This window comes from Bos javanicus, chromosome 22 (assembly GCF_032452875.1).
Source record: "Bos javanicus breed banteng chromosome 22, ARS-OSU_banteng_1.0, whole genome shotgun sequence".
NCBI classification, from domain to species: Eukaryota; Metazoa; Chordata; class Mammalia; order Artiodactyla; family Bovidae; genus Bos; species Bos javanicus.
In genome coordinates, this window is record NC_083889.1 from 8,002,851 (window position 1) to 8,025,331 (window position 22,481).

Here is a 22,481-nt window from a genome sequence, read left to right on the forward strand (position 1 = left end):
TTAAGATGCCCTTGTACTTTGGAAATATACACTGAAATATTTAGAAATGAAAGGCCTGATATTTTCAGGTTTCTCTCCTTTTTTGTTAAACTATGGCACATGTTGTACATGTATACGTGAAAAAGTGTACTTTTTTTTTATGCAGAGGGAGATAATGAGAAATCTAATGCAGGAGAATGAAAACAAACTGGGTGAAGAGTATGCAAACAATCTTTGTACTCGTCTTGAAACTTCTCTGTAAGTTAGAAATCATAACAAAATTAAAGGTCACAAGCCAATAAAAATGCTCTAAAATTAATCTAAAAAGTTTAGAAATCATGTATTTGACACATTTTCCTGACTTCCCTCTAATATTTCAGACTTTTCCTAAAGCCAATTTAATGCAGTGTTTGGCCTAAAGATTTAAACATAAGCGAAAAACAGCTTAAAATACTACATAATGTTGTATTAATACATGACCGCTAGACAGAAAATATAAAATTGAAGAGAACACTTACTCTTAGATTCTTATAATCTTTTGTTTCACTGTTTGTGAAGTTAACGCTCATGAAAAGATAATCGTATAAGTAGATTTTTTTTTCTTCAGTGAAAGAGACCTAAGAGAAGATATGCTTCTTTGCCGTCATGAGAAGTGGGAAGTGTTTAGAGGGGCATTACGTAAACAAATTACTCTCAAATGGTTTGGGAAAATAATAATATGAGATGGGATTTCCCTGGTGATCCCGTGTTTAAACCTCTGAACTTTCAAAGCAGGTGGTGTGGATTTAATCCCCGATCAGGGAACTAGATCTCACATGTCCAAAAAATTAATAATAATGATAAGAGAAGCTAAAAAGTAAAAGTGGCCTAAGGTTAACAAAAGTGGGACAGAGATGAAGCATGTATGGGAGTCCTTTGTACCCTTTTTCTCTCTCTTGCTTTTTCTTTTTGACTGAAACTTTTCTGTAAGTTTGAAATTATTTTGATATAAAAGATTACAGGGAAAAAATCTCCAAACACATATTATGAGTCATCAGATAGTCCTTCTTATAGCCCTTCTGGTCTGTTCCATATTGCAGGAGCTGCTTTCTGAGGCAGCTGTCAGCACCGGCACATGTCTGGATCCACCGCAGTTGGCCTTCTATCTTTCTGCTGCCTGCGTCTCAAGCCCTGGGACTACTTGCCAGTGAGCCTGACTCAGGCTAGGACGTCACTGCCCTGAGCAACTTGGCCAAGACTGGTCCAACTGGTTAGGGTCCTCTGACCGTGTATGTAGTTAGGCAGGTAAGTAGCACCAACAGCACATACTCAGTCATTAAGTCACGTCTGACTCTTCGCGACCCTACTCCTTGCAGCCCGCCAGGCTCCTCTGCCCATGGAATTCTCCTCTGACCGTGTATGTAGTTAGGCAGGTAAGTAGCACCAACAGCACATACTCAGTCATTAAGTCACGTCTGACTCTTTGCGACCCTACTCTTTGCAGCCCGCCAGGCTCCTCTGCCCATGGAATTCTCCAGGTGAGAATACTGGAATGGGTTGCCATTTCCTTCTCCAGGAGATCTTCCCGACCCAGGGATCGAACCCACGTCTCCTGCATTATCAGGCGGATTCTTTGCCACTGAGCCACCTGGGAAGCCCAATGGGCCCATTGCAAAATATACGCTGTTTAGCTGAAGCTCTAAAAACGAAACAAAATCAAGTTTGCTTCAGCAACAGGAGACCAGTGTGAGGTTCTCCGTTTGCTGATAGACCCTGAGCAGCTGGGAGCACCCGTCCTCGCCTCGGATGTCTGCAGCCTGGCTGGCATGAGGCTCTATGTCCCCTTCCTCCCCAATCCCGATCTCTGTGATTACAGTTTTTATTTTTGCGATTTCCTTCAGTATAAAATCAAGGTCAGGGAGCATATTCTTCCCCACAAAGACATGATTAAAGCAGTGTGTGGAGTGACATTCAGTCTAACCTCTTTATTTGCATATCCTTTCTTCCTTCCTATAGAGCTGGTGTGTCATCAGCTGATAGGAAATCACATTTTCCTGGTATGAGAGTACATTTTCCAGGCTCTCAATATTATTGTAAATATTAGGTAACATTATCATTAAAGGGGAATTTACTGCATTGGATTTAGGATATTTAGTATATCACAAGTGGGATAGCTATGAAGGATGTAAATTGTAGTTAACAGAGGATTTGAAAGGAAGGCATATATTCATATGGTGATACATGCTTGGTGAAAATTTTTTTGTGAATAACTTAGTGGGGGGAAAAAAAGAGTGCATTGAATCAGTAGAATAAGATAAACACATTTTGATCAGCAAGGGCACAGGCACTGATAATGAGGAAGAGGTAGTTCAGTTTCTGCACTTTTTTAGTTAAAAAAGTAGAGACAGAGCTGAGATTGTACCAAGGGGAACAGAGAGCTTGACTGAGAACAGACTGCATAACCTTATAAGTGCATGCTAAGGGCTGCCCTCTACGCTAATTTCATTATAATGAGCAAAACCCCGTGGAAGCATTAATAGCATAAGTTGTAGTCAAGAGCCAGTTGGACACTTGGAAGATCTGTTGGGCATAACATTTAGAAGGAGCGTCCGGAAAAGATAAAAAATTATATCATCTGGGAAGGGTATAGATTTTATTTAATTAATTAATTTACTTACTGTATTTCATCAGCCTTATCTAAGTCATATGGAGAAAAAAGGTTCTTTCCAGTGAGCCTGTTTCCCAGAATGCAAAAGGGTGGGTGAGGAAGAGGTACGGGTGTGGTTGACTTTCCCAACTCTCCTTGTTGTCCAGGAGCTCAGATAAAGTTAAAAATTGGCAGTGTCTTTGGAGCAATTTCATCCCTTTCACTTCATCCTCAAATGAGAACATGGAGACTTCTTGGTGAGGAATTCTTTTTCTTTTTGGTTGTGCTGGGTCTTTGTTGCTACAAGTGGGCTTTTTCTAGGTGTGGCAAGTGGGGGCTACTCTCTAGATGTGTTGTGGGGGCTTCTTATTGCACTGGCTTCTCTTGTTGATGAACAAAGGCTCTAAAGTGAGTGGGCTCAGTAGTTGCCACACACAGGCTTACTTGCTCCATGGCATATGTAATCTTCCTGGACCAGGGATCAAACCCATGTGTTCTGCATTGGCAGGTGGATTCTTATCCACTGTGCCATGAACAAAGTCCTAGATGAGGAATTCTAATGCCCCAATTTATTGCAGCCTATCCTAGGACACTCAGAAGCTCAGAGCTGGTTCCGAAGCTCTGGGTCATGGATCAGGTAGGAAACTGGAGAATGGGGCAAGAAGCAGGGAAATCAACAAAGGGGAAGGGAATAGCATACCATTAATGTCTCCTGAGTATTCCTTAGCACTCAAGTATAGATTGCAGGGTGACAATATTGTCATCCTGCTTATTTAACTCACAAGCAGAGTACATCATGCGAAATGCCAGGCTGAATGAATAACAAGCAGGAATCAAGATTGCCGGGAGAAATGTCAACAACCTCAGATATACAGATGATACCACTCTAATGGCAGAAAGTGTAAAGGAACTAAAGAACTCTTGATGAGGGTGGAAGAGGAGAGTAAAAAAGCTGGTTTGAAACTCAATATTAAAAAAAAAGATAAGGGCATCCAGCCCCGTCACTTCATGGCAAATAGAGGGAAAAAAGTAGAAAAAGTGACAGATTTTCTTTTTTTTTTCAGGGGGGGGAACTCCAAAATCACTGCAGATGGTGATTGCAACTATGAAATTAAAAAACCCTTGCTCCTTGGAAGGAAAGCTATGACAAACTTAGACAGCATATTGAAAAGCAGAGACATCACTTTGCCAACAAATGTCCATATAGTCAAAGCTATGGCTTTTCCAGTAGTCATGTGTGGATGTGAAATTTGAACCATAAAGAAAGCTGAGTACGGAAGAATCGATACTTTTGAACTGTGGTGCTGACAAAGACTCTTGAGAATCCCTTGGACTGCCAGGATATCAAACCAGTCAATACCAAAGGAAATCAACCTTGAATATTCATTGGACAGACTGATGCTGAAGGTGAAGCTCTGATCCTTTGGCCACCTGATGCGAAGAGCTGACTCATTGGAAAAGACCCTGATGCTGGAAAAGATTGAAGGCAGGAGGAGAAGGGGATGACAGAAGATGAGACGGTTGGATGGCATCACGGACTCAATGGACATGGGTTTGAACAAACTCCAGGAGATGGCGAAGCCTCCAGGAAAGCCTGACGTGCTGCAGTCCATGGGGTTGCAAAGAGTAGGACACGACCTAGCGACTGAACAACAACAACACCAGATTGCAGAAACTTTTAGAGACACTTGACTTCCTGGAGAATCAGAAAGCCCTCGTATACAAGGAGAAAAAAGGTTCCTTGGTGAGCACAGATGTTAAATAAAAGGAATACACTTTACCTGTTGGTTCCGAGGTATCATGAACACTGCACACACCTATAATTTCTCCCACTGGTAAAGCAACAACTTGTGAAAATCAACAAGGACCAAAGATCTGCGAGTCCACACGGTCCTGCCTATCTTGCTTCCCAGGGCTACTGCGTGGAGAACACTTGGAAATGGAGACACCAAACTCTCTCTTCTCATAGATTTAAATAAATTGTTTCCCTTGGCCATGCCATGTGGCATGTGGGATCTTATTTCCCTGACCAGGGATCAAACCCTCGCCCCCTGCATTGGAAGCACAGAGTCTTAACCACTGGACCACCAGAAAAGTCCCTCTCTTGTCACAGCTTTTCAGGATTGGTTTTTTTAAATTAAACTTTTGATTTTATACAGGATTATAGCTGATTAACAATGCTGTGATAGTTTCAGAGGGATAGCAAAGGCACTCAGTCATAGATATACATATATCCATTCTCCCACAAATAACCCTCCCATCCAGGCTGCCACACAACATTGAGCAGAGTTCCCTGGGGGAAGGGATAGTTAAGGAGTTTGGGATGCACAGGTACACACTGCTATATTTAAAATGGAAAACCAACAAGGACCTACTGTATAGCAGAGGACTGGTTTTGATATGCACGTGAGAGGAGCCGGTCACTCCTCTCTGCCCCAGAGGAGGTCAGAGGTGAAGGTGAGATGCCTCAGACTTAAAACACAGAATGCTCTCTTGGAACATGGGCTTGCAATAATAAACAGAACACGAAGTCTTTGAGCACTTTTCCCTCCTGCTCTTACATAGTTCTGACCAACTCAAGAGCTAAATATCTGTGAGAATGCATACACGGTGGCAATTTATTTTCTGTGTCCGACAGTGTCATTTAATAAAATAAATGCTGCCAGCAGTTCATTCTGCTAGCTCTCCAAGCCTAAGGTTTGACATGAACTTTGCTGCAAGGATATGCTTGCTTTATGACGATAACTTGCTTTACTCCTATTTTGTTACTCAAACTGCAACTTTGAATGATGTTTTTCTAGTCTTGGACTCTTCCCCTATGTTTGTAACACGACCCATTAGCTACATTGCTCTGAGATTAATTGGTAGTGATGACAACTCTGCAAATATACCCCAAACCACTGAACTGTACACTTTAAATGGGTGACTTTCACAGTATGTACATTATATCTCATTAAAACTGTTCTTTTTTTTAAGTGCTAACTCCCAGTGTTCACTGCAACACTGTTTACAATAGCCAAGATATGGAAGCAACCTAAATTTCCATTGACAGAAATGGATAAAGAAGATATAGTACATATACACAATGGAATATTACTCAGCCATTAAAAAGATAAAATAATGCCATTACAGCAACATGAATGGACCTAGAAATCATCATACTGAGTGAAGTAAGTCAGATAAAGACAAATGTCACATGACATCACTTATATGGGGAATCTAAAAAAAATTATACAAAAGAACTTATTTACAAAATAAACTCACAGACTGAGAGGAATGAATTTATGGTTACCAGGGCAGGGGTGGGGGAGGGGCAGTTAGGGAGTTTGGGATTGAGATGTACAAAATCAATACTTAAAATAAACACTGCTATATTTAAAATAAATAACCAGGACTTCCCTGATAATCCAGTGGTTAAGACTCTCCATTGTCAATGCAGGGGGTGCAGGTCTGATCCCTGGTCTGGTCAAGGAGCTAAGATCTCACATGCCCCGAAGCCCAAAACCAAAACATAAAACAGAGGCAATATTGTAACAAATTCAATAAAGACTTAAAAAATGGTCCACATCAAAAAATCTCAAAAAGAAATAAAACAAAATGGACAAACAAGGAGCTACTGTATAGCACAGGGAACTTTGCTCAATATTGTATAACAATCTAAATGGGGAAAGAATTTGAAAAAAGAATAGATACATGTATAACTGAATTACTTTGCTGTGCACATGAAAATAACTTTTTGTTTAATATAGCAGTTAAAGAACAGAAAGAGATTTGTTTATAGAACATAGCTCACATGGGTAAAAGAATTATAATTAGATATTATCCCTGCTCATTTTTATTGTCTTAAAGAGAGGTTTTATATGGGGTTGGAGCAGCCATTTCTTTGAAGAAGGTGACTTGCGGAGAGGGAAAATCTCCCTTTCCCTAACACCATCTCTAAAAAAAGGTAGAGGATCAAATTTTGCTTGTACATCTTACAAGTAGAAAGCTGAGATTATTTTAAAAACACTGAAACCAATGTGGTATTATCTGAATGCTGGACATTACGATTTTTATAGAGCAATGGTTCCCAACCTTGGCAGTACATTGAAATTACCCGAGGAGTTTTAACAATACAACGATTGGGTCATACTTGAAGAGACTCTGATTTACGTGGTCTGAGGTGTGGCTGGGGTTTGGAATTTTAAAAGCTTTGTTAGTGATTCTAATGTGTAGACAAGGTTGAGATACACTGCCATGGAGAAAAAGGAGTAGCAGAATATCTGACTAGTTTATTAGTCCCTTGGTGCTCTGAAATTTCCAGTTACTGCTCATTTTTAAAAGCTTACATTTATGCCTAGGTCAGACAAGAGATGTTGGTAAGTGCCTAGAACAGATAACTTATTCTTAGTGGTTGTATTTAGGTTACTAAGTTTAAAGTCTTTATTGAATTTGTTACAATATTGCCTCTGTTTTATTTTCATTGCTAATTGTAAGCTTCCAATAACCATCTCTCAATGACTGATGTAATGACTTGGGGGTATGGAACAACACAGCAGAGAGCATCAAAGATAAAAGGTAACTTATTTCTTTGAAAAATTCTCACCTCTATTGCTCTGGTCTTTCTTTCCAGAACTATGTGTTAGACATTAGACTTTCTGGATTAGTTGTACTCACTGATTTTCATATGCTTTTTTCCTTTTATTTCAAATATCTTTTATTTTGATTCTACTTTCTAGGATAATTCCTATATTTTATTTTCCAAACTATGTATTGAATTTTAAAATACTGGTTGTTATATTTTTATTTCCAAGAACTTTTTCTAAATCTCTTACTGTACTTTTAAGAAATCTGTTCTTGTGTCGTAGATGTAACTTCTGTTATTTCTCTAAAGGTTTTTACAGATTTTTTTATGCTTCCTGCATATTCTATTTACCTGAACTTCCTTTTTTTCATCTCTGTCTTTCACGATAGAATGTGTCCTTAAATGTTTATTTAGTAGGAGGATAACAAAAATATTTTAGAAGCTTTGTATGTATGGATCAGATCACTAGGGGGTGATCAGGCAAGAACAAGGATGTTTGATTTGTACTTCACCAAATGTCAGGATCTTTAGGTTTGTTCCTCTTGACTAGGTCAGTTTTCTCAGAGAGTAATCCTTCAACCTCCTGCCTAGAATGCAGTTATGGGTTGAATTGTGTTCCCCAAAAAGATCTGTTGCTGTCCTCACCTTCAGTACCTCAGAATGTGACCTTATTTGGAAATAGGGTAGTAATTCATTAAGATGAGGTCATATTGGTGTAGGGTGAGCCCTTAATCCAATATGACATGTCCTTATAAGAGGAGATAGAGACACACACACACACACAGGGAAAGAAGCACCATGTGGGGATGGAGGTAGAAGGAATACCTCAGGTTATCAGAAACTTGAAGAGACAAGGAAAAATCCTAGGAGCTTTGGAGAAAGCATGACCCTGCCAACACCTTGATTTCCAACTTCTAGTTCCTTAACTGTTAGACAATAAGGTGAAAGTGAAAGTGTTAGGCACTCAGTCGTGTCTGTCTCTTTGAGACCCCTTGGACCAGGCTTCTCTGTCTATGGGATTTCCCAGACAAGAATACTGGAGTGGTAGCCATTCCCTTCTCAAGGGGATCTTCCCGACCCAGGGGTCAAACCCAAGTCTCCTACATTGCAGGCAGATTCTTTACCGTCTGAGCCACCAGAGATGTTGTTTTAAACCAGCTAATTTGCAGTACAATAGCCTGAGGAATTAATATAGATGCATAAGCCTGGTTTTCACAAAACAGCAGGGAAAGGATGCTGCTGATCCCATTCAGTATCTAGACTATAATTAATTCCCCTCGTCTCACTGTGGCACTTAACCCTGTCCTCAGCTCTGCCTCATATGCTCTTTGGTTCAGAGTTTTCAGTACTGAGCCTCCAGTATTGTGCTATTGTAGGGGAAGGATAGCCTTCTGGTGGCACCAGGTGGGGAAAGTGACTTTCTGTTTCTCACCTGTTGTTTTAACTGCTTCTTATTCATATAATCAGCCAATCCTCCCACACTCTCATTCTACCTTTGGAAGTACTTGGTCCTTCTTTTATATGCGATCCCATGGACTGCAGCCCACCAGGCTCCTCCATCCATGGGATTTCCCAGGCAAGAGTACTGGAGTGGGTTGCCATTGTCTACTCCAATTATATTTATTTATTTTTGGCTGTGCTGGGTCTTGCTGCGTGAGCTTTTCTCTAGATGCAGTGATGATCGGGGGCTGTTCTCCAGTTGCGGTGTGTGGGCTTCTCATTATGGTGGCTTCTCTTGTTGCAGTCCAGGGGCTCTAGGCTCAGTAGTGTGGCTCACAGGCTCTAGAGCACAGGCGCAGTAATTGTGGTGCAAGGGCTTTGTTACTCCATGGCATATGGGATCTTCTGGATCAGGAGTTGAACCCATGTCTCCTGCCTTGGCGGGCAGATTGTTTACCACTGAGCCACTAGGGAAACCCTTGGTTCTTCTTTTTTAAAGTTTTCTTTTTATTTATTTTTTGAAAGATTTTTTTAAGTGGACCATTTTTAAAGTCTCTATTGAATTTCTTACATGACTGTTTCTGTTTTCTGTTTAGGTTTTTTGGTTGTGAGGTATGTGGGATCTGAGCTCCCCCACCAAGGAGTGAATCTGCATCCCCTGCATTGGAAGGTGAAGTCTTAACCACTCGACCACCAGGAAAGTCCCAGTACTTATTCCTTACTTATGCTGAGTTCAGGTCTTTTTGGAGGGTTTTGCCTTTCCATTAAGTTTGTTCTAAATTGCTCCCCCACCACTGAAAAGTAGGCTTTCAGCTTTTTCAGTGCTGTTAAGTCTGGTTTTTTGGTTGTCAATATTTTGGCTTTTGTTTTTTATTCTTATGAGTCTATATCTTTTTAAAAAAATTATATATGGTAATTTTGGTGAGGATTTGGGAAGGAGCTGATGAATCTATGTACTTAATCAAGCATGGTCAGCTAGAAATCCAACCACATAACTTTTTAGAGGATCTAGTTGTGAGTTAAGTAGAAAGGAAAGAGAACCTGTTCAACTTGATAAAACCTACAGCTAATATAATATTTAATTATGTATAATGTTTAATGGCAAAATTATTGAATGCTTTCTCCCCTAAGACCAGGAGCAAAACAAGTATGCTTATGTCCCTTTTACTCAGCATATCACTGGACATGCTATCCAGTGCAATAAGGGAAGTTTTGCTTTTGGAACTTTCTAGAGAAGAAAATTTTTTCCAAATACATTCATATTAGTTGACTCTGTGGATGTGGAACCCATGAACACAGAACTTGTGGATACAGAGGGTCAACTGAAGTTAACTGTATGTCAAATGTACCTCATTAAAGCTGTTAAAAATTCAACTCAGAGAAAGACAAATGTCATATTATATGTGGAATAAAAAAAATGATATACATGAACTTATTTACAAAACAGAAAGAGACCCAAAGTCATAGAAAACAAACTTATGGTTACCAAAGAGGAAAGGGTGGTGATCAGATCAAATCAGATCAGTCTCTCAGTCGTGTCCGACTCTTTGCGACCCCATGAATCGCAGCACGCCAGGCCTCCCTGTCCATCACCAACTCCCGGAGTTCACTCAGGACTCACATCCATCGAGTCAGTGATGCCATCCAGCCATCTCATCCTCTGTCCTCCCCTTCTCCTCCTGCCCCATATCCCTCCCAGCATCAGAGTCTTTTCCAATGAGTCAACTCTTCAAATGAGGTGGCCAAAGTACTGGAGTTTCAGCTTTAGCATCATTCCTTCCAAAGAAATCCCAGGGCTGATCTCCTTTAGAATGGACTGGTTGGATCTCCTTGCAGTCCAAGGGACTCTCAAGAGTCTTCTCCAACACCACAGTTCAAAAGCATCAATTCTTCAGCACTCAGCCTTCTTCACAGTCCAACTCTCACATCCATACATGACCACAGGAAAAACCATAGCCTTGACTAGACGAACCTTTGTTGGCAAAGTAATGTCTCTGCTTTTGAATATGCTATCTAGGTTGGTCATAACTTTCCTTCCAAAGAGTAAGCATCTTTTAATTTCATGGCTGCAGTCACCATCTGCAGTGATTTTGGAGCCCGAGAAAATAAAGTCTGACACTGTTTCCACTGTTTCCCCATCTATTTCCCATGAAGTGGTGGGACCGGATGCCATGATCTTCGTTTTCTGAATGTTGAGCTTTAAGCCAACTTTTTCACTCTCCACTTTCACTTTCATCAAGAGGCTTTTTAGTTCCTCTTCACTTTCTGCCATAAGGGTGGTGTCATCTGCATATCTGAGGTTATTGATATTTATCCCGGCACTCTTGATTCAGCTTGTGTTTCTGCCAGTCCAGCGTTTCTCATGATGTACTCTGCATATAAGTTAAATAAGCAGGGTGACAATATACAGCCTTGACGTTCTCCTTTTCCTATTTGGAACCAGTCTGTTGTTCCATGTCCAGTTCTAACTGTTGCTTCCTGACCTGCATACAAATTTCTCAAGAGGCAGATCAGGTGGTCTGGTATTCCCATCTCTTTCAGAATTTTCCACAGTTTATTGTGCTCCACAGGGAGGGATAAATTAGGAGTTGGGATTAGCAGACACAAACTACTGTGTGTAACATAGTTAAACAACAAAGACGTACTGTATAGAACAAGGAGCTATACTCAGTGTCAGTGTGAACCTCTAATGGAAAAGGATCTGAAAAAAGAATATATATCACACTTATGGCAGAAAGCGAAGAAGAACTAAAGAGCCTCTTGATGAAAGTGAAAGAGGAGAGTGAAAAAGTTGGCTTAAAACTCAACATTCAGAAAACTAAGTTCATGGCATCTGGTCCCATCACTTCATGGCAAATAGATGTGGAAACAGTGACAGACTTGATCTTTTTGGGTTCCAAAATCACTGCAGATGGTGACTGCAGCCATGAAAATAAAAGACTCTTGCTCCTTGGAAGAAAAGTTATGACCAACCTAGACAGCATATTAAACAGCAGAGACATTACCTTGCTGACAAAGGTCTGTCTAGTCAAAGCTATGGTTTTCCAGTGGTCATGTATGGATGGTAGAGTTGGACCATAAAGAAAGCTGAGTGCCAAAGAATGGATGCTTTTGAACTGTGGTGTTGGAGAAGACTCTTGAGGGTCCCTTGGACAGCAAGGAGATCCAACCATTCCATCCTAAAGGAAATCAGTCCTGAATATTCATTGGAAGGACTGATGCTGAAGCAGAAACTTCGGCCACCTGATGCAAAGAACTGACTCATTTGAATAGACCCTGATACCGGGAAAAGATTGAAGGCGGGAGGAGAAGGGGACGACAGAGCATGAGATGGTTGGATGGCATCACCGACTCCATGGACATGAGTTTGAGTAAACTCCGGGAGTTGGTGATGGACAGGGAGGCCTGGCGTGCTGCAGTCCATGGGGTCACAAAGTGTCAGACACGACTGGACTGAACTGAACTGATATACATATTTTAGGTTGGCCAAAAAGTTCATGTGGGTTTTATAAGCCCTTACGGAAATATATACATGCATACACACACATATATACACACATACAACTGAGTCACTTTGCTGTACAGTTGAAACTAGACAACACTGTACATTAACTACACTTCACTTTTTTTCAAGTGGTGCAATAAAAAGGTGGACTCTTGTCATTTTGGTGTGGTTTCCGGATGGAGCAGAGAAATAGATGTGGTTCATCCATCATGTTTACCTGAAAATCCAATCACATAACTTTTGAAAGAATCCTGTTTTCATTTCAAAAACTTTTTTTGTAATTTTCTTGGTCTATTTCTCTCTGTCACTCATGAACACTCCCATTTATTTATGCCTCATTTTGTTCCCAGCCCAACCAAGTTCTGGGTTGAGTCCTAGGGATGGGCTTCAATGCAGTGAATTACGGAAGATACCTGGAATGTTATTGCCTGAGGATTAACTGCATAGTTAAATCAGGTACAGATCTGTCCCTGAAGCAAGAGAATAGACCAATCAATGTTTCAGGTTCTTTTCTTTTCAATACAAGCATTGATTGCTCATGTTATAAATGGTGACTCTTAAAAATGAAGGAGTTGACAAATTAGATAGTATGGCTTGGCATTTGCAGTTTTGTATATGTCCTCTCCCTCCTCACCCCTTCATCCAAGCGTAATCCAAGTCGCAATAGTATCTGAAAAAGACCTTGACTCTGCAGGTTCCTGGGATGGGTGGAGTGAGCATGAATGATGTACACATGTAAGGTATGCCCATCACATGTGTGGACATGTCAGAGGAACACCCATGTCATGATTGGTGAATCTAGATGGGAATTCTTTTCCTCAGCACTGCTTTAATCATGCATTACTTCTTTTTAATAAGAGGAGTCTCTAGTTTTACCAGTTATATTTTCCTTACAACACATTCGATAAATAATGGTTTTCATTTTAAATGTTTTTGTTCTCACAGTGTGAATTGGAAAGTCCCAGGATGATCAGGAATTTTTCTTGAGTATAAATCTGAAACAGAAACTCTCCAGATCTCAAAGACCTTTCAGATAGAAATCAGAAGGCTCCAGTCTGGAATAGCACCTTAAAAATGAGGTAAAGCCATTTACTAAATTGTTAAAGGAAAGAAAAGGAAGAAAACTGGGGGAAATGAGCCCGTTGAGGGTAGTGTCTGTGTTTTATTACTTCTGTACTCATATTGCCAAGCACAATAGCTAGTCATCTGTTGGGCATCTATCATTTGGGGTGTAATTTGCATTCCTCTCCTCATACTCTGATACCAGACTGCTTCTTTCCTGTGGGGAAGTCCTATCAAGTGGGTCTGGTGAGACTGTCAGTGTTCACTCCCCCACAGGTAACCAGGTCTGGCCATTCATTTCCCTGGGAATGTTAATTGATTTAGACAGTTACCTGAACTAACCTAGGCCAAATGCAGTTTTCAATAAGACTTCTTTTGCCTGCTTGTTGGAGAGATTTCTCCGAGATATAGATACTGATTTTTTATATAAAATTTTTTTTTGAATTAGCTTTTTATTTGTTTATTTATTTATTTGGCTGTGTCGGGTCTTAGTTGCAGCATGCGGGATCTTTCATTGCAGCTGAAGGAAAGTTACACGGCCCAAAATAGCCTGGAGTTAAAACTCCCCTCTGGGTCCTCCCCACTATTCTATGCAAAACAAAGAACTCTCTCACCCGAAGGAAAAAAATGGACATTAAGGTTGATTACGCCCAGCTCCCAGCCGGTCCAGCCTCTGGCCGGTCTCCAGAATTCCTGGCCCCAGCCATTTAAGAGATAACTACTCCGAACAACCTTGGAGAAGAACAGACCCCTTAAGACTGTAGCTTTCCACATACATGCCTATATATACTTCCTCTTTTCTTGGGTCCGTGCAGCCGCTCACTAATCTGATGGCTGCCCCTTCTCGCCTCATTAAAGGTGATCTGTTCCTGTAAAGTGCCCGCTCGGTCTTTTTCCAAACCTCACCTTCTCTAACTCCCTTACCCTACAGCAGCTCTTGGGCTTCTCGAACTGCTGCTCTAACACCGGAACACATGGGCTTAGTTGCTCCATGACACGTGAGATCTAGTTCCCCAATCAGGGATCAAACTGGCATCCGCTGCACTGGAAGGTGGCTTCTTAACCACTGGACCACCAGGGAAGTCTCATGAGATACAGACATAACCTTTGATTGTAGGAGAAAAACATGAGCCCCTGTAGACAGTATCTGAGCCCCTAATCCAGCTACAGCTGAAAGTAGACGCAATCCTTTACTGTTTGAGCTAATTTGAGTTGGGTTTCTGTTACTCACAGCCAAAAGAATTCCAACTAATGCAATCATGATTTAATGGCACCCTCTAAAATATTACTTTTAAAGATCAATATGAAGGTCAACAGTCTCCCAACTCAAATGAAAACAAAATACAGGAAACTAAAATTTAACCCCATGTTGGGAGAGAATGGTTTGCAACTAGGATCAATTTTCAAATAGTAAAATCTTTCAGACAATAAATAGAAGTAGTGAGGAAGTCTAAACATTTCTTTTGAGGGACTTCTCTGATGGTCCAGTGAATAAGACTCCATACTCCCAGTGCAGGGGGCCTGGGTTGGATCCCTGGTTGGGGAACTAAGATCCCACATCCACAGTTAAGCCTGTGTGCCGCAACTAGAGAAGCCCACACGCTACAATGAAGACCCAGTGCAGCCAAAATAAACAATAGAAAATGAAAGTAAATAAGTAACTTTTTAGAATGTTTAGAAATGATCTCTCCTCGAAAGTGGTTTAGCTCTCTAGACCTGGAGAATAAGCGACAGCTTAAGATCTCTGAGAATGCAACTATCGCTTATCTGTCAAAGTTACACTGAAGTTAAGAGTAAAATGAAGCCATATTTTCTTAAGGATCTTTAGCTGTTTAGTTGCAAGTCATGTCCAACTCTTTTGCGACCCCATGGACTGCAGCCTGCCAGGCTCCTCAGTCCGTGGGATCTCCCAGGCAAGAATACTGGAGTTGTTGCCATTTCCTTCTCCAGGGGATCTGGAGATCGAACTCTCTTGCATTGGCAGGCGGATTCTTTGCTGCTGAGCCAGTTACAAAGATACTGAGCCCCTCCCTCCCACTAGGGTACCCAGTCTTTGCTCCTATATGCCCTGTCCTTTCTCAGAGTTCCCCAGGTATTGTCTCACTGCTGGTGACAAAATGACCCTCGTTTTGCTCCTGTCTGATCAGCTTCCCTGGCTGTCTGGAGTCTTCAAGACAAATCCAGAGTCAAGGAGCAGTGCTGATCTCCTGGACCCCCTACTGCACCCCCGAACTTCCAGAGGCTTGTGGTTGTTGTGTCAAAGTGGGAAGAATGACTTCTCTGCAAGTGCTTGCTGCTTATCGTCAACCAGGAGGTCCTGAAGTAGCACTAAAGTCTCATAAAGTCGGTTATGAAAACTGGTTGAGGGACTTCCCTGGCGGTCCAGTGGTTAAAACTTTGCCTGCTAATGCAGGGGGTGTGGATTTGATTCCTGGTCAGACAGCTAAGATCCCACATGCCTGGTCGCCAAAACAAGGACACACAAAGCAGAAGCAATATTGTAACAAATTCAATAAAGACTTAAAAAAAAAAAACAAAACACAAGTTGAGCCATAAGTTCAAACATGGACACACATACACACCCCACACACATGCTTATACATACGCACACTGCTCTTTAGATACAGAACACAGCCATTTTTATAAAGTAAATATATAGTCTCTCCACCTACAGCAGCTTGGACAAATTTTACCTTCGTAGTACTGAGCGCTCTAGCAAAAGCAAAGGCTTTCACATCTCCATTTCAAAAGGAGCTCTTTGGTTTACATTTTTTTAAAATGATGGTATAAAACTGGTGGTGAAATGTATCACTTATTTTTAATTTTCTACATTCTTTTAATTTTAAGGGAGTTTTTGGTGTTGACATTTTACCAGTTTGAGTGAAGCGTGGAAACCTTACTGTCTTTTCCCCTTATCTATCCCCATTTATAATTGTCTTAAGTGTTTCCTCTCCACATATTGAGGTATGTCAGGCAATGTTATCATTTTTGCTTCAACAAACAAACATAGTTTTAAAAACTCAAGAAGAAAAGTCAATTGTATTTATCAGTATTTTTACTCTATTCGTTATCCTTCCTTCTTTCTTCCTCAGGTTACAAGATTCCTCCTTTTATAAATTTCATGGACTTCCCTGGAGGCCCAGGGGTTAAGACTCAGCTTCTAACGCAGGGGGCATAGGTTCAATCCCTGGTCTGGGAACTAAGATTCCACATGCCACTCAGTGCAGCCAAAAAAAAAAACAAAACAAAAACACCACCTATCTCCTTTTGTAAGTTTCCTTCTGTTTAAAGAATTTCCATTAACTATATCTTTTCAGGTTTAGTCTGTGTTGACAAATTCTTTTAGTTTTTCTCCATGAGAATGTCTTGATATCCTCTTCTACCTGAAGCATACTTTCACTGAATGTAGAATTCTGGATTCACAGTTCTTTTCTTTTAATGCTTCAAAAATGTTGAGTCACTTCCTTTTGCCTCCATGATCTCTGATGAGAAATCTGACATCATTCAATTTGTTTTTACTCTACTTACTTGTAGACATCACTTTTGTCTCCTCTCTTTTTTTCTGTTTTTAGCTTTCAGAAGTTGGTTAGGATCAATCTTGGTATGTATTTCTTTGGGCTTGTCCTGATTGGGATTCAACAGCTTCTTGAATCTATGGGTTAATATCTTCTGCCAAGTTCAGAACACTTTCAGCCACTATTTTGTTGAGCTCTTTTTCAGTCTCACACTCCTTCCCTTCTCTGGAAAGACTCGTTATGATCTCACATATCCCTGAGGTTCTCTTCATTTTTTTTTTCTTTCAGTGTATTTTCTTTCTGTAGTTCTAATTGGATAAATCTTACTGATCTCACTTCAAACTCACTGATTTATTCTCCTGTCTGCTATTTAGCCCTTCCAGAGAGTTCTTATATTTTATTATATTTCTCAGTTCTAAAATTCTCTTTTGGCTCTTCTTTATAGTTTCCATTTCTTTGCTGAAATTTCCCATTTTTTTCACTTGTCTAAAGCATATTCAAAATTTTTCATTGCAGCATTTTTTATGATGGACTCTTTAAAACCCCCATCGGCTAGTTCCAACATCTGTGTTATCTTGGTCTTGCCATCTGTTTGACCATCTTTTCTCATTCTAGTAGAGACTTTTCCTGATTTGTGGGAGTAGGGCCTCTTTTTCTAAATTAGTTCCAGACAACTTGGTTATTATGTTATGAAATCGTTCCTCTTATTGAAAGCTTTAATTTCAGCAGGTTTCCTCCCACATCACACCAGTGGAGGGAGTGGGATGCTGCCTTTCACTGCCAGGTGGAGTGGGAGCCAAGTTCTCTGCATGAAGCTGTGGAGGATGGAGGGCTTTTGAACAGGGTGGTTAGGATGAAAGTCCTGGCTCCTCACGACCTTCTCTGACATCATTCAGACACAGGGAGGAGGGTGCCTCATTCCAGCGAGATGAGGATGGAAGTCTAGGCTCTCCACTCAACCTCTGTTGACAAGGGTGGGGATGGGGCCTGTTATTCCTGAGGCATTTGACTGCAGTAGGGCCATTATTGTCTACAAGTTTTCAGTCTTACTAGACTGCTCCTTTCCTGTCCTTTGGCTAGAAAGAATGAATTTTTCTTAGACTTTTTTTTTTTTTTGGTTGACATGGCATTTCTGGGTTGGTAGCTTCTCCAGGACCCAGTTGAAAATATGAGAGAAAAAGAAAACCTACGGAATTCAATACACAGCAATCCTTGAGTCCTGAGGTCCCTAACTATTCTGTTTTCTTTGCTCCATCTTTCAAAGCTGTCTTTATTTGTTTTAAATATAATATCCAAAGTTTTTAAGGAGATCAAGTCAGTCAATCCTAAAGGAAATCAACCCTGAATATTCACTGGAAGGGCTGAGGCAGAAGTTGAAGTTCCAGTACTTTGGCCACCTGATGCAAAGAGCTGACACTGGAAAAGACCCAGCTGCTGGCAAAGATTGAGGGCAGGAGGAGAAGGAGGCAGCAGAGGATGAGATTATTGGATGGCATCTCATCTCATCTCAATGGACATGAGTTTGAACAAGCTCTGGGAGATAGTGAAGGACAGGAAAGCCTGATGTGCTTCAGTCCATAGGGTTGCAAAGAATCAGACACAACTTAGCAACTGAACCACAATTCATTTAATGTATATATTCATCAGCCCAGTGCCAGTGGTGGCAAATAGCAAGTACTCAATAAAACAATGAGCTTTTATTATTTACAATGACATGAAATAAATATCTGCTGGATAGATTGTCCCAACCCGTGGCTTAGCAGGCTGTAGCTTGTCTTTTCAATGTTTTGTGTTATCCAGTATATTCCAGGAGAAGGTATGTCAAGTCTATTCCTGAATTAACCTACACTTGAACCCAATTTCTTTATTGAATGGCGCCTTAAGGTCTCAATCCTCAGTACCAAAGTCAGGTCTTTTTCTGCTGGTCACCACTGCTTGTATTGTAACTGTTCCTGGTGGTTGCAGCCCTCCACTACCTCAAATGTTCACAAAGGTCTCCTTTTTTTTACTCCCAAACACTCCATATAGGAGGTTTACTGAAAGTTTTAACATAAGTGAATGTTAGTACAGAGAAAGTGGAACTTTGAAACCATATATCAGGGGACTTCCCTGGTGGCCCAGTGGTTCAGATTCTGCCTTCCAATGCAGGGGACACGGGTTCAATCCCTGGTCAGGGAACTAAGATTCCACATTCTATGGAGCCACTAAGCCTGGGTGCTATAACTAGAGAAAGAGCACGTATTGCAGTGAAGAGCCAGCACAGCCAAAAAAAGAAAAAAAACCTGTACATAAATCGTTACTACTCCTAAATCAGCCATGCTGCAAAATCTTGGGTTTTTTTTGTATCAAATAACAGCTCTTAAAAGACTCTTTACAGCTTTTACAACCTACAAAGCAAAAGACAAAAATTACAGCTATAAATTTTAAAACAATATTTTCTCTTTCCCTAAAACCCTAGGAACAGTGTTCCCACAATACTCTCTACAACAAAGGAGTAGTAAAACCATCTTTTAAAATGATATTTTTTTCCTGTGTCTTTCCACCAAGGATTCAAACATATTAAGGCTCTAATTTATATAAATAACCCTATGTGTGCATGCGTGCTCAGTCACTCAGTTGTGTCCGACTCTTTGCAACCTCATGACTGTAGCTTGCCAGGCTCCTCTGTCCATAGCATGTCCCAGGCAAGAATACTGGAGTGGGTTGCCATTTTCTCCTCCAGGGGATCTAGGGATTGAACCCCCATCTCCTGTACTGGCAAGAGGATTCTTTACTACCGAGCCACCTCTGAAGCCCTATATAACTCCATACTCTCCATATTAAAATACATCTTTTTATGTGACCAAGAATATTCACAAAATATGATTTTTAAAAGTTAATAAATTTCAAAAAATAGAAATTATATAGGCAACATTAATTTTTGAAAATATTATTTTTACCTAATATAATTAAATTAGAAATTAATAATATGACTATACCAGTAAATCATAAACATTTTAAATATCTTTTGGATTAAAGAGGAAATTGAAAGTGAAATTGTAACTGAATTTCATGTAGGAAAACATCTGAGATACATACAAAAGTACTAAGTTCTAATACATTAATTTTTTAAAAAGCAAGATTAACAGTAAAAGAATTAATGTTCAAATCAAAAAATTAGAAAAACACAAGAAAATAATCTTAGCATTATAAAAATTAATGAATTAAATATAAAAGCAAAATTAACAATTTTTTAAGTGGCAGATCTGAGAAATAAACCCCAAACAGAATTTTTCAAAAAAAAATAAAGCAAGATTAATTGTTTTTTAAACTTAATTGAAGTTAAAAGAGTAAAATCATAAATATATAAAATAAGAATTTTAAAAAAATAAAATAAAAAAAAGAATTTATATGAAAGTTAAATATAGATACAGGAGAAGTTAATAGATTGAGGTGAGACTATCTTGTATATCACTAGAAAAGAAATTTGAGAACCTGGTTCAAATGAAGGATTGCCAAAACTGACCTTAGAATAGATAGAAAATATAAATAGACTGAGTACCACAGAAAAATGGGGGGAAATATTAAAGAGCTACTCCCCCCCAAACCATCCTGGCACAAACATTTTCACTGAAACTTCTACCAAACCTTAAGAAATAATGACTCTGTGCTCCTGTGTTCTAAAGCGTGAAATGAAAAGACTTCGTAATGTTTAATGAAGTGAATATAACCACAAAGATATTACCAAAAACTAAAACTATAGCTTAATATAACTTACAAATATTTATGTAAAAAGCAGAGACTTCACTATGCCAATAAAGGTCCACATAGTCAAAGCTATGGTTTTTCTAGTAGTCATGTATGGATGTGAGAGTTGGAAAGAAGTCTGAGAGCCGAAGAATTCATGCTTTCAAACTGTGGTGCTGGAGAAGACTCTTGAAAATCCCCTGGACAGCAAGGAAGTCAATCCTAAAGGAAATCAACCCTGATTATTCATTGGAAGGACTAATGCTGAAGCTCCAATACTTTGGTCACCAGATGCAGAACTGATTCACTGGAAAAGACCCTGATGCTGGGAAAGATTGAAGGCAGGAGGAGAAAGTAATAACAGAGGATGAGAGGTGGGATGGCATTACTGACTCACTGGACATGAGTTTGAGTAAACTCAGGGAGATAGTGAAGGACAGGGAAGCCTGGCATGATGCAGTTCATGGGGTTGCAAAGAGTCGGACACGACTTAGTGACAAAGAATAACAACAAAACAGAATTAATGCATGCACGCATGCTAAGTCACTTCAGTCATGTCCGACTCTTTGCGACCCCACAGACTGTAGCCCATCAGGCCCCTCTGTCCATGGATTCTCCAGGCAAGAATACTGCAATGGGCTGCCGTTTCCTTCTCCAAACACAATTCAGTTCAGTTCAGTTGCTCAGTCGTGTCCAACTCTTTGAGACCCCATGAATCACAGCACTCCAGGCCTCCCTGTCTATCACCAACTCCCGGAGTTCACTCAGACTCATGTCCATTGAGTCAGTGATGCCATCCAGCCATCTCATCCTCTGTCGTCCCCTTCTCCTCCTGCCCCCAATCCCTCCCAGCATCAGAGTCTTCTCCAATGAGTCAACTCTTCGCATGAGGTGGCCGAAGTACTGGAGTTTCAGCTTTAGCATCAGTCCTTCCAAAGAAATCCCAGGGCTGATCTCCTTCAGAATGGACTGGTTGGATCTCCTTGCAGTCCAAGGGACTCTCAAGAGGCTTCTCCAACACCACAGTTCAAAAGCATCAATTCTTCAGCGCTCAGCTTTCTTCACAGTCCAACTCTCACATGCATACATGACTGCTGGAAAAACCATAGCCTTGACTAGACAGACCTTTTTTGGCAAAGTAATGTCTCTGCTTTTCTATATACTATCTTGGTTGGTCATAACTGTTCTTCCAAGGAGTAAGCGTCTTTTAATTTCATGGCTACAGTCACCATCTGCAGTGATTTTGGAGCCCCCAAAAATAAAGTCTAACACTGTTTCCACTGTTTCCCCATCTATTTCCCATGAAGTGATGGGACCAGATGCCATGATCTTCGTTTTCTGAATGTTGAGCTTTAAGCCAACTTTTTCACTCTCCACTTTCACTTTCATCAAGAGGCTTTTTAGTTCCTCTTCACTTTCTGCCATAAGCGTGGTGTCATCTGCATATCTGAGGTTATTGATATTTCCTCAGATATGCGCGGGCGGCTGCGACGGGGCACAAGCGCGGCCGAGAGGAGCTACCCCACGTCCAAGCTCAGGGACGGCAGCCGGGAGGAGCTACCCCACGTCCAAGGAGCGGGGGCTGTGCGGGTGCAGGAGGGCCTAGAGGAGCTACTCCATGTTCAAGGTCAGGAGGGGCGGCGGTGAGGAGATACCCCTCATCCAAGGTAAGGAACAATGGCTGCGCTTTGCTGGAGCAGCCGTGAAGAGATACCCCACCTCCAAGGTAAGAGAAACCCAAGTAAGACGGTAGGTGTTGCAAGAGGGCATCAGAGGGCAGACACACTGAAACCATACTCACAGAAAACTAGTTAATCTAATCATACTAGGACCACAGCCTTGTCTAACTCAATGAAACTAAGCCATGCCCGTGGGGCCACCCAAGACGGGCGGGTCACGGTGGTGAGATCTGATAGAATGTGGTCCACTGGAGAAGGGAATGGCAAACCACTTCAGTATTCTTGCCTTGAGAACCCCATGAACAGAATGAAAAGGCAAAATGATAGGATACTGAAAGAGGAACTCCCCAGGTCAGTAGGTGCCCAATATGCTACTGGAAATCAG

At 40.7% G+C, this 22,481-nt stretch overlaps 1 long non-coding RNA gene across 3 annotated transcripts in view; it reads left to right on the top strand.

The window, feature by feature from the left end:
* Nucleotides 1-22,046, top strand: part of LOC133235036 (uncharacterized) — a 30,698-nt gene extending 8,652 nt beyond the window's left edge. The window contains exons 2-7 of one of the 3 annotated variants that reach the window (XR_009732419.1): nucleotides 1,059-1,263; nucleotides 2,773-2,862; nucleotides 7,082-7,162; nucleotides 9,206-9,279; nucleotides 13,060-13,193; nucleotides 21,889-22,046. This is a non-coding gene — a long non-coding RNA (uncharacterized LOC133235036). Of the gene's footprint in view, nucleotides 1-1,058; nucleotides 1,264-2,772; nucleotides 2,863-7,081; nucleotides 7,163-9,205; nucleotides 9,280-13,059; nucleotides 13,194-15,323; nucleotides 19,779-21,888 lie in introns of those variants that run through there. The other 2 variants (XR_009732420.1, XR_009732421.1) reach the window with 2 other exon arrangements.
* Nucleotides 22,047-22,481: the final 435 nt, after the last annotated feature.